General features: G+C 36.6%; 1 protein-coding gene across 3 annotated transcripts in view; it reads left to right on the forward strand.

The window, feature by feature from the left end:
• SEMA5A (semaphorin 5A) overlaps positions 1–13547 on the forward strand; it is a 353963-nt gene that overhangs the window by 145412 nt on the left and 195004 nt on the right. The gene's annotated exons all lie outside the window — the stretch shown is intronic.

Raw genomic sequence — 13547 nt, forward strand, 5'->3', positions numbered from 1 at the left:
TACGGTTGAATATGGAAAAGTAAAATGCATTCAGGTAAGGCTGTCCTTGTGATTTGTGGAACACCTTGTGTATGTTTTAATTAGGCTTGCAGACTTACTATACATTCCCAGACTATTAGAAATAAGATCTGAAGTTGGCTTATAATTAACCAAAATTGTAGTATTGTTAAATACTCAGTTTTGTTGCTAGTGATTAAGACTGTGACACACCAAGCATTTTTAATATCCAGAATTCAGACTGTCTTTCGTCTTAGGTGACATACTCAATATCCTGGCAAATAATTTGGGTTAAGTCCTGAATACTCTTGTTGAGAGGCTGCACTCAGAGGTCTTTAATGGTGGTGTTGCAGCTTATTCTGCTAACTCATAGATTAAAATTCATAGCTTTCCTCTGTTAGGATAAGTATCAGTAGGCTGAATTCACTAATGAGGGAGAAATCTGTAGAATAAAGAGGTTTATAATTGTGCTGACTGACCCGAAGAAACATTCTCCCACCCCAGTTAGCAAAAAATAGAAGGACAGAAATCATATCATTGAAGTTATACTATGGTCTTATGAATGTGCAGAAGCCTTTAAACGGTCTTCTCAAGCTGACTTTTTGTAGTTTTTTATTCCATCTTCAGTGCTGTAGCACCACTGGTTTGCTTCTGTATCTTGAAAACTTTCTTCAAAACCATTTAGGGAGATTGTATTTCTAAATAAAAGCAAAAGTATGTATGTATTTTTTCTTCTTTCACCAGCATATCTTTATTTTGAATAGGATCGGAGGATATAAAGTTTACCAAGTTAGCAATTAAAAATTACAGTATTTTGAAGGTCCAGATCTTTCAAACTTGAAACTCTTATTGTTGAGGGAGGTAGGAGCAAAAGTGAGTAGCAAAGCAACACATATATGAAAACCTTGTAAAATAGAATGATGGAATTTCACAGGAGAAATAAAGCATACTGTGGTTTAAATCACTAATAGTGTATGTGCTAGTTATCATTTGTTTGCTGAGGGACTGAACACTGACACTTTATATACGGACAGAAGAACTTTTGGCATATTTTTTTTCTTCACACAGTTGTCATAGTAATAATGTAAAAACACAGTTTAATATTGCTTACTTGGATTTCTTTGCATGAACCAGCTTTTGTAAAACCATGCAGATGTTTCACAAGCTAACAAACTATGTTTTTGCATCTGGAAGAAAAGGCACACAGTGAACCTTTTAGTGTAGCACAATAACAATATGAAAGCACTAGAAACAAGACAACCTATACACCTGTTGTTTAATTATTTTAGAAAATTGCTCAAGCTCTGTCTTCGCTATTTTGTGTCTGAAGGAGGAGAAAAACTGCTGACTTTTCCTCATGCACAGCAAATACTTCCAGCATGGAAGCAGGGATGGTTGTTACAATTTGCATCCTCTTTTTCTACAGTATTCAATTAGACTTTTATAGCTTTATTTTCTTTATGTTGTTGCTTTGACTTTTTTAGTTTGATTCATTGGTTTAATATTTTTTCCTGGTATTTTTCTATCTGGAAAATAAAGGGAATGCCTAAAACTTAATCATGACTGTTGGTGCACTTCAATTATTTATGTATAAACAGCCTTCCTTGTCTGTCATACTTAAATGTCTGTTGGAAGGTGGTGTTAGTTTGTCCACACACTGCTGTTACGAAGATAAAAGGCTTCATGTTACATATGACAAACTGGAATGGTAAGAATCGTTTAGTTATAGCAAAAGCATCCTTGCAAATCTTTTGTTTACCAGTTTTCATATATTTTTGAAAAGATAGACATTTTATAAATAAAGTATTATTTTGGAATATTATCAGACATTGCAATATTTTCAGATGTTGTTTTGCAATAGGAAAGCTCTATAAAAAGTAATAAAGTACAATAATGACTCCTTTTTTACAAACTTCTGCAAAAATTATTTTGGGCCAAAATATGTGTATGGCCAGTTTTCTACAATTGTATACCTTGAAAATACTTTAGAAACACAAGATAACCTTCCTTTAAAAAAAACAAACCCAAAAACAAAAAAAAAGCACACAACAAAAAACCAAAAAAAACAACCCCAAACCACCACTAACAACAAAAAAACAAACAAAACCAAAAATCCAAACCAGACAGGCGTTTGAAATGCAAGTTCTCACAAAAGAAATGCAGAACAGAGATTCATGTATTAAAAGGATACTCTTTCCATCAGTTTAGTATAAGTTAATCCCTTGTAAAAGTAAGGGTTAGAGTGCTGCTAGATTGCATCAGACAGGATGTGTGTCTAAACATGAACTAGGACTATGCAGTGAGATATTGTTGCCCATTGTGGGTGCATCAAAGTTGTCATCTCACATGTCGTGGTTCTGTGCTCTGTACTTTAAAGGAAAAGCATGTTGTTTGAGTAAGCAAGTTTCATATGATAATGTCTGTAGCAAACTAGTATTTGATGTGTCTCAGCAGTTTCCTTTGTGTAGCAGAATAAAGAAGAATAAAACAAGTGAAAGCCTTTTAAGCTCTTGCTGGAGAAGCCCAAGTGTCAAATTGTTCAAAGCTGACTGTTGGAACAATGCATGCACAACAATTATGGATTAGTAAAGAAGCACTCATTGGTCTGTGGTTGTAGAGGTCAAATGTTTTATAATTCTCACTACAGCAATAGTAGGCTCACAGACATAGAAGGCCTGACTCTGCATGGTTTTGTTTTGTGAGTTTTGCTTTGTTATTGCTCTCCTCAAGTAACTGCAGAATAATCCATAAAAGTATTGCCCAAGATGAAAGCTGGATTTCCTGAAAACTGTTTTATACTCCTTAAATTATAAAAGCAGAAATCTAAATAGTAGTGATTAAGTGAATAGATTTATCAAAGATGTTTTTTAAAAAAGATACCTAGCCAATGTCAGGATTAATAGTGGGGCTTTGACGTCATGTAGAGAATGACTCACACATGTGTCTGTTTTTCACCTTTTTTTTTTTTTTCTGCAAGTTATTTGAAGAGAGAGCTTCTGATTTCAAGTATTTATTTGTGTTTGCCTACATGACAAGTTTGCTGATGGATCTGTAAAGGGTGGAGAGCTAATACATGCTGGCTTATAAAAGTCTTTTTACCACAATCACTGTGAACATTTTAAGAAGCCAGCATGTACAAGCTTTTCACAAACCTGATAGAATGTATGCATCTTTTCTTGATCCATAAAACTAACTTCTTTACCAACTCAGATTGTCATTTACAGGGCATGTGCTTGAGTTTGCCTTCCTCATCTGAACCTTCCATCTATGTAGCATATTCTCAGTTTGAGATACCCAGAAGGTTGAAAGTGAGCCTATTCTACCTGCTCCTGTAGTTACATAATTTTCCTGAGATTTTATTCTCAGGCTGAGTCTGCACATCTTTTGGTTAGAAGCACACATACCTCAAAGTTAATTTTTAAAGGCAACTTTAGCCTCTAGCTTACTGCAAGTTTCAAATTAAATTCTTTGTGCAGGCTAAGAAGGTTGGAGGTTCTTTTTCTTGTGTTTTATTCAACTTTAAATTTGGGAATCTTGAGGGTTTGGGTTTTTCTATATATATGTGTGTGTGTGTGTGTATACACCAGTTAATGAAGCATTCAAGGCAAGATTGGATCTATGAATTGTCAGGAAAAGGAGATACTTTGGAGAGTGAGTTTTACCAAAGGGACGACTTGCTGGTGTTTACATGTGTCAAAGAGTGTCTTAAATACCTGTTAGATGGTAGGCTAAATAATTAGTTAAGTAAATTGTAGTATACTTTGAATATGTACTTTGTGTTTGTCCAGGTTAAACGAAGAGGGAATCTGACTTCATGCTTGAGAGTTTTTTTTTTTTTTTTTTTTACAAATAAATTCATATGTATAACCTGAAACACTTTTATACGTTTTTACTTTAATTGCAATACAGAACATAATTTTTAACAACACTTGATTATGACTTTTTTTAAAGGAATCAAGTATTTACCAGGGTTGTAATCCCATTTTGAAATTAACAATTGCTTGTTATTGTTATAAACTGAGATCTTTTGTGAGAGGGGTTCGTAACCTTATTTTGTTTTGTTGGCTAAGGTGGTATGTGGCCCAGTCTAGAGAAAATGGTGTTCTAATAGAGGCACATATCTCTCAGACTGTCTTTACAGTTCATCCTTGAGACAATGCCCTAGGGTTCCCTTTGAGAGCTTGTAAGAAGTTATCACATAGAATCAAATCTTTAATGTATGCCGATGTTAAAAACTTTCAGCTGTAATCAACAACTTAAGAGATTAAGATAAGGAAGCTAAGCTTTAATCTTTTAATCACCTTGATTTGTTGAGTTGCTAAATAACTAGAACCCCTTAAAAGGCAGCTTTTTCTAAAAGTTTTATTCACTGTATTTCAGTCCATTTATTTTTTGTGTTGTATGTTATTTACAGCCACTAGTTGTGTAATAGAGGTCTGGTTTGTGACATACATGAAAGAAACCTAATGAATCATAATTTTATTCTGGAGTGAATCTACCTGTGCCAAAAAGGAGATGCAAGAAAAACTTTCTCAGATTTCATACATGAAGGCATAGGGGAACTAACCTAAGGATGTCCTTTACATGTGACAGCTGTAGGTCAGCAATATTGAAATGCAAAGCAGACTGGTATTTAATATTTAATTCAGGTCCCTAAGTGTGTGTGTGTGGGGGAACCCAAACAAAACAAATGGAAAAAGCCCTCTGCTGGGTTCTCCTGTGTGTGGTATTTACTTAAGGTTGAGGGAAAGAGAGAGTATTCCTCCCTGTTACAGATCCCGCACCCCCCACCCCCCCACCCCACCCCCCCATTTATGTGAAGGGAGCATCAGCCGCCAAAACATTATTTTTGCTTGAGTCCTTCCCATCTGTGTCTGGTATGTGTGAATGAAAAATGGGTAAGCAGAGTGGATAATTTAGTGTTACTTTCAATGCTGTTCCAAGTTCCTCAAAATCTTGGAAGCAGAGGAAGCGAATAGTGCTCATAACACTTTTCCAAAGATGACTGAGGTGAGCAAATTGCAGTGACCAAAAGGTGACAGAGCAGGTGCAAACTTCTGCTTGGCTGCCAGAGATGAGCAAAACTTTAAGAGGCATTTGAACTGTTACCTTTTTTTATAAGGGGGTGCTGAGAGCAGAGTTTAAAAAATAAGGAAAAGACAAAGGGTACATTTGTATATCACAGTGCCACTTCTATATAGTACCTCTTCCTCTAGTTAATACCTTTCAGATAGCAGACTGTTGAATTTCATTATACAGCAAGTCCACAAATAATTAGATTAGATGACAGGGAATTTAAGGAGTTCAGAAGTATTTGTGAATCCAGAGCTAGTCCTTTGTGGCAGGTAGAGATGGACTTGGTGGCTGCTTTAAGTCCATTCCAATACTTTTTCTGTGATAACATTAGTGTTTTCTTTATGTTGTTTTCTGCTGACAGTACAATGGTTTCTGACCAAACTTATAACTTGATTGAACCCAGAAAAGAATGAATTTGGCTAGCAGTGTGTAATTTCACATATGACTATGCCTAATCTTTTCCCAAATGACTGCTGTTACATACAGGTTGAAAGGGGCTTCCTCAAGCTAGATAAACCGTGTTAGATCACACCGGTTCTGACTGTCACTCTATAATGTATTTGTGGGGAAATCAATTACCAGCAGACAGTGCTCTGTTTCTGTTGGAAAAAAAAAAATAATTGCTACTGAAACAGCTGGTGTTCATAGATTTGCCTATATACTAACGCAGAAGATCACTATTATTCTGAAACCCTCTTTGGTTGTATTTGGCCAAATGCTGATTCACTCTTCATTCTGAGTATTGTTTCCATGCATGGGATTTTTCACCCACATAGGTGTAGTTATATGTACTATCTATTAGTTTAAAGATTTTTTGTGTGTGATGTTCTTGAGCTGATATGCAGATCCCATTACAAAGCTATGTGGAGGGCATGTGAAGTGGTCAATTGGATTTGTAATGCCTCTTATGCTCATCTTTGCTTGTTATTCATTTACACTTGGCTTCTACCTAAATGGAAGGTTTTAGTCTCCAGAATTTATAATTTCCTACTCTTCATTACAGCTGAAATTTGTCACTTAAATTCAGAAAGAGTCAAAGTGAATCAATAGAGTATTGGCAGATTGGCAGGACTGTGCTGCTGCTTTTGCTTATCAGTATGTGTTAGTATTTTGGGAGATGGAGGAAAAGAGGCGAAAAAGAATGCCAGCCAGAGACGTTTTCATTTTTCATTTATTTGCTGTATCTGTCATTGTTTTGTGCCAGTACTGAAATACAAGTGCAAGTGCGTTTCTAGAGAAATGAGTCTGAACACATCCATTGAGCTAGAGAAGCTTAGGTTTTTTATTTCTATTTTTTCTTTCTTACCTCTGCTTGCTGGGTGGCATTTCTTGTATGTTTGTAGTAATTTTCTGTTCTGGTTTCACAGTAAAGAAGAAAAATAGGTACTAAAATTTTTTACTTCCACTGGAGTAAAGCTCCTTTTTTCTTTAGATGATCAACATTTGTGTTTTGTTTCTAAGATAAAGGGGAAGCCTGGATCACCGGAATATATAATATGAGTGCATTTGTTCTCATGAGAAATAGAGCTGATATCAAAAGGCATGTGTGTGCATTTTACAGTAGATATTAATGAAAGAGCTGATGTGGATTTTATAGTGGTATAATTTAGCCCTGTCTGATAAATCTTCCTGGTACGATTGGTGGTCAACCAGACTGCATTACATGCGCTAAAAGTAATTGTGGAAACATCTTTTCCTAAGAAGGTGGCACTCATGTTTACATTTTCACAAGCACGAGTATACTGATACAGCTGCGCAAGAGTAGTCACCAAGTAATATCTGTTTTAAAAGAAATCGGGCTGCTGCTTTCCAAATATCTGGATTGTATAGCACCATGGTATACTTCAGCTAAATCTGGACTGAAGCAGTATTCTGCAACAACAGGCCAATACTTGTGGAGGGATAGGGGCTGTCCTTTGAGAATCAGTCTCTTTCTGTGTAGCCTCTATACTTAAAAAGTTCAGGAATGTTAGACTGTGCAGAAAATGAAAGCAGAAAATAGAGAGTAAAAGCAGCTTGTCTTCATTCTTGTATTGTCTTGCCCAGGTAGGGGGTCTGCCAGAAGCAGTTGCGGATGCAGAGTTTCAGGTCTTTGGCCCCTAGATGCTGCAGTGCTGAGCAATTTAGAAAAGAGATGGAATATGCAGTATGCTTTGAAAGAGTTTATATCTGTAATACAGTATCTGCAAACATGATTATCAATTTTTGCTTACAGGCACTGATATGGAACTTAATTGTCTGTTCTGGCCTGTAACAACTAATTTGAGTTCAACCACAGTTTGTATGCCATGCATGTTCAAAGAGCAGGCTTAAAGACACACCTTCTCAGTCACAGAGAGGATTTGTTTTCCAGTACTGCAGAGATCTATGCAACAGTTCTTCTAGGCTAGTGAATGTAGATGCTTTTGGGTAATTCTACATACAGGAGGTGAGTTCAAGTAACACCTGTTTGTTAGTGGTCATCAGTATCTGGCATAAGGGCACTGTGTGGTCTGTAGCATTGCCTGCTATTGGTTCTTGGCTCATGAAATTAAAAATAATAATAATAAAAAAATCAACATTTAAACTGAGAATAAGAGAAAATGGTGGACAGCCTCTTGTCCCCTCACCACTAGACAGAAAAATTTGAGATACACATCTTGACAATGAGCTCTGAGGAGCCTTTGACATAGTGCCGTTAAAGGACGTACCCAGCTGCTGAACTATGGGAAGAACTGGTTGTTTCCATAAGGCAATCAGTTCTGCTGCCTTCATCCCTAGAGAAGAGATGAAATTTTTTTCAAGGTCAGGAGACTAGTTTTTTGTTACTGCAATTAAGGAAAAGCAAGAATCTGAAATATTGAAGGAAACAAACCAGCCATACTGAGGGTGAAAAACATGGACACTTCTTGCTGTAAACTAAAGAAAAGGAAAGATCTGAGGAACCTGCAAACAGGAATGCTGGTGGGCAAGGAGCCCATGCCGGAGTGCATAGGAGGGGGAGGGTCCTGCTCTCCTAAGCTGTTCTGGGCTCAAAGGGAGGGTCTGTGCCACCTGCTCGCCCTGTAAACGTTACTGAGCCCAATGTAAGATGTATATTGTTGCTCCTAGATGTTTCAAAGAGACACTGCTTAGAGTCTAGTCTGCTAGTCCTGTTCTGAACGTAGAATAGAGAACTTAAGTTGTTTCTAGTTTTATTCTGATAGGCTTATCCAATCTTTTGGGACACATTTTGCCTATCTGTATTTTTCTACTGCCTTTTCCCTCCCCTGTTTTTAGTAGACGTTCTCGTCTCTTTTGGCATGTATTGTTTTACCCATCCCAGATGGTACCACAATATGATGCTTCTGTTGTTAAGTCTGGGAGTGATAAATCATGTCAAAATATGGAAATCAATTTATTTATTAAAACTGAAGACTGATGTGCTTTGAAATATCTGGTGTTAGACATATGTATGTGATTTCTATATTTATTTTTTTTTGATTCAGCTGTTATTTTGGATTTATTTGAAGACAGACAAGCTGAAAACATCATTTAAGTAATGTAGCAATATCATAAACAGCTGTGTTATGTCTCTTAATTGCTTTATGCGTAGGATTATGGCCTTTAGAGGGCAAGGCAATATACTGAGCATTTGGGAATTACACTTGGTCTGTGGGGTCTAGATGTGCCTGCCCCATCACAGTATTTTTAAATGTCTGCCCTCAGAATAAGACTTGGATTCCAAAATTAGGTGCTTAAACTCTCTGTTCAGTGTATGGGGCTAGCTATATACCCAAGCACAGAATCCACTGACATCTGAGTTCTGAGCTATCTAATGCCACTGAGGAATGCTGAGAGCACAGGGAAGCATAAATGCCACCCTTTCTTTTGAGTTAAGCATCTGTATGGAATTTGACAATAGGGATTTTTTTTTCTACATCACCCATGTGCAGCAGGCTTCCTGATTTTAATACTAGCTTCTCTGGTCAGTACTTCTGTATTTTGTATTTGCTATAGTGCCTGGAAATCTATTTATTTTCTACACCAAATCTGTAAAATAATTCCATGGTGTGGTGGTGGTTTGTACACTGATTTTTCTAAAGAAATGAACAAAACAGCAAAAGAAAAAGCACCTATCATTACAAAGTTATGGGAAATCAGAAACTGCAGGGTCTGTACTTGGCCTGTTCATATATGTTGAGATATTCATGGTAGTTTAGCTTAATGTAAGTAATGACAACAACATAGTACAAAGGAAACAAATTAATACAAAAAGAGCTTGGTTAGAGGTTAATATTTATACCTGCAATTGTGTATATATTCAGTTTTGAAAATAACTTCCTTGCTGAAAACTGATTAGTCTTTTTCCCCAGGGTAAAAATACCATTGTATTAATCAGAAATAGTCATCCCCAAAACTGTTTATGTTTTAGTTTAGGTTTTAAGTTGACTGATTCAGTTAAGTTTATTAAAAAAAAGTCAAATAAAATTATTAAAAGGCAAATGAGAAAGTCTCAGAATTCTGTATTTATGTGGTAAAAACATACAGATAAAAAAACATTATGAAATCAATTCTAGGAATAATCAGTTACTGGGACAGAAGTAAAACAATGTTCTGTTAATTATTAGTTAAAAAACAACTCCATTGTAGCATTGACCATTTTTATATGATATGTGATTAAATTATTTAATGCTTTAGTCTCTAAATGAAACCGAAGATGACCATGATTTTTCAGAATTTAAAAATCGCCTTGGAGATAAATTGACTTGTCAGAAAATATTTCACATGGGGTGGGGGGTGGGAAGTTGAATCACTCTTTTCTACTGCAATGAAAAAATACAAATTTATGGTGTTATATTTTTATGACTTTCAGAGCTTTTAAATTGAACATTTTGAATTAAGTGCTCTCTCTGATGCTTGCACTTCACATTGGTTTCTGTTAATTACATTTAAATATGAACAACAAAATGCATTCATTCTGAAGCCACATTTTGTGGAAAATGCAGTAGCTGCCCAGTGTTTGAACATGCCATTGCTTTTAGGTTATCTGTCAGTGAAAATCCTGCTTGTATGGGTTATAGCCTTAGGCCCATAAGGTCTGAGTCTTTGCCTAGATATTTTGACAGTTCTGGGCAATCGTTCTGTGCCTCCTCATGTTCATCTTGGGCAGCTGAAATGATGAAAGATCAAAGTGTTCCTTACTTTTTTCCCTGCTCTGTTACTATGAGATTAAAACAGGATCCAGTGAGAGGAGAGACTGTGTGAAGTAGAACTGCAGAAGCTCATCTGCATGAATGCTCAGACTTTTGCACACATTTTAAGTTCCATTGAGGACATGAAAGCTTCCTCACTGGAACACTTTCTGACTCCTAGATGCAGAGTTATTTTTGTTACTCCAGTAGAATTTTGCATAGTTTTGTCTGAATACCTGGGAAATTAACGAAAAAAGAGAAGGAAAAAATAACTGAATCAGGTTCTATACTGTCAAACACATACAAAATCTCTCGCAGTGGCATTTTTTCTTACTTTAAGTGAGGATTTGTTAATGAAGCTTTTGTGTCAGGATAAGTCTGAAGAAACAAAAATGCTGTAAATTCACAGAAGATCAAGAATTTGTCATCATATATTTACGAAGACTGCTCTAGATGTGATTCCACTGTCTTTTCACATGGCTGTCATAAGTGCCACTTGTAGAATATTGTGCTACTCAGTATGAGAAAATAAAGCTGAATGAGTTGTAGTCAAGAAAATCCTCTGTAACATTGACATATAAAAGCTGAATGGAGAATTTCACATGCTAATGTGTATGTAGACAAAATCCTCCATAAGCCGATGGTTTTTTTACATAATATAGTCCATAATGACAAACAGGAAATGTAGCAAAAGCATCAGGATACCTGCATGGATGCATAAGGAGCTCCCAACTAAACCTAAGCGTAAGAAGGAAGCATTCAAGTGTTGGAAGCAGGGTAGGTGTCCCAGGAGGAATACAGAGACACTGTCCAGGCAGGCCAGGGTGGGATGAGGAAATCCAAGGCACGTGTGTAGTTGAATCTGGTGAGGGATGGGAAGAGCAAAAAGAACATTATTTTACAAGGAATTAATCAGATAAGAACCAATTACTGTTATGTTTCTCTTTATGTTATATTCCTATTATACACTCTTTTAATACTCCAGCTGTCCAGTAAAGGAGGCTGAGAAGGAAAGTTGAAACTTGGGAACTGATACATTAAAAAATCATGTCCAAATAATCTAGAAAAGCAGACTTGCTATGTAAACCAAGAATATTATTTCACTAAAATTTGTAATTGCGTTGATTTTTCTGCTCTACACCCAGCTATGACAAACGGAAGAACTGCTTTCATTTTTAATTGAAGAGTAAAAAAAAGTCAAGCCATTCTCATTTCTATAAAATCACATATAAAACATATTAAGTTATTCATTGCACAATTGCATTTTAATGTAGGTGCACATTAACATGAGGGAATAAAGAGTGATGAATCTACCCAGGCAAGTGTTGAACAAATATTTGTGTTTTCATCACCAAATTTGCCAAACAGTCATCAACATCTGTGATCAAATAAAGGGTAGCGTGATGAAAAGTTTCTAGAAGGCACATTCTCAATGGGACTTGCAAGCTGCAGAGAATAACTAGACAGGATTGAACAGAGGGAAAAGTTAATTACATAATGAATGAATCTGATCAGACTGCGGCACTATACATGTATTTTAGAGTTGATGCAATATACAAAACTCATGGACAGTGCATGGCAGGCCTGTCTCTGCTAACCATCCCTGTGTATCAGGAAAGAAAATGCATCTTTTAGCCTGAGAACACAGTCATGCTAGGCCAAACGGACCTTGCAGATGGAGTCAGGGAGATCACAGAAGGGAGAGTTCGTTGTTTACTGCAAGAAGAAAGTAAAAATACATTATTTGGGTTTATCTGTGAAGAAGTAGTAGTATTTACCAGACTATTCCAGAACAGCATATATATATTTGCGCTACAGAACCTAACAGAAAGGTTCTTGGAGTCTTTTCTGGGAGAACCAGCCATGCATAAATTTCCTGCTGCTTCTAAATAGCCAGCTGAAGGAAAAGTACCAGAAAGCTGGAGGTAACATTTTCCAAAAAAAATGCACAGATTGATGCTACATAAACCAGATTCAGAGTCAAATAGATGAAAGAGCTTTAGTCAGTGTAGCCCAGAAAATGGAGTTCTGGAAGACAAAATCTGAGAAGAAAAAGGATTAAAACCAGTAGTTTCTTCAAGAAGAACATCTGGTCTGCCTGAATGCATTGCAGGAAAAGCAACCCTTTAAAAATGGCCACAAAATGGTCACAAAACTAGAGTATCTCTGGAACACAGCCAATGTGAAAAAAACATGAGACACAAAATCCACCTGACCACCATAGCAGAGAAGACTCAGGGTGCTGTAGCAGGCTGGAGGTAAGTGTACAATGAGCAGACTGAAGGAGAAAGGCTAACTCTGTGTTTACCGGTCTGATGTGCATAATTTTGAGCCAAAATTCTTATAGAGCAGGTGGTTGAGACCCTCCAGATGCAAATGGCTGTGCAGATCCTGAGTGCAGTCATTCAAGTTTTCTGGCTGAAACATCGTCTGCTGAGAGCTGAAGCAAAGCCCAGGGACAGTCTGAAGTTATTTGCAACTTCTAAATCTGCAGTCAGGGTAGCATTTTGTACCTTGCATCTGGGATCACACAGCCCAACATAATCACTGTTACCTGTAGCTGGCCTCTCAAATGATACAAGACTCTTGCAGATAGTGAAATGGAACACTTAAATAAAAACACCTGTAATATCAAAAGTAGGAAAGAGAAAGCTGAAACACAGAGCATCTGAATCAAGTGATTCCTAAATTGCTCCTCCTGTATGAAAACCAGTGTTGATTTTGTCATGTATAATGGACCTAGTACAGCTGATAAGCTTACCTGCTCTTCTGCAGTGCAGGATGTAGTAGATGTGTCAAACCCTGTTTTTCGAAGTTTTAAGTCCATCTAAACTGGAGCCTATTCTGGGGCCATCACAACACTTAAGCAAAATGTAATTAAAATAAAATGAAGATAAATTAATTGAAAGACTCCGCTGTATCAAACAGTCTCATTCCCAGAAATGCCCATGACTTTTAGATAAAACAGCATAGACATGATCTGTGAAAAGATACAATGCACTAGAATACTAGAAGAACTTAACTACTTTTCTGTCTCATTCAGGGGTACTTTGTCATATCCCTGATAAACGTTTTTTATTCTTTCTGTGAAGTGGAACATCTCAAAGAGGCAAGTGAGAGCTGGAAAGTGAAATAGAGTTAATAGTTTAACAGCTAGCATACTGCCTTTGAGTGTAAGAGACTGGCTCGTGTCTTCATTTGTCATCTGTTTCACAGCATGGATTTGGACCTGTCTCTTCTGTAGCTTAATTGAGTTTCCAAAACGGTAGGATTCAGAAGACTCTTTAGTTTTTCTCATTTTGCAGATATTTAATTCAAGTT

The sequence above is a fragment of the Falco naumanni genome, chromosome 3 (genome assembly GCF_017639655.2).
Source record: "Falco naumanni isolate bFalNau1 chromosome 3, bFalNau1.pat, whole genome shotgun sequence".
NCBI classification, from domain to species: domain Eukaryota; kingdom Metazoa; phylum Chordata; class Aves; order Falconiformes; family Falconidae; genus Falco; species Falco naumanni.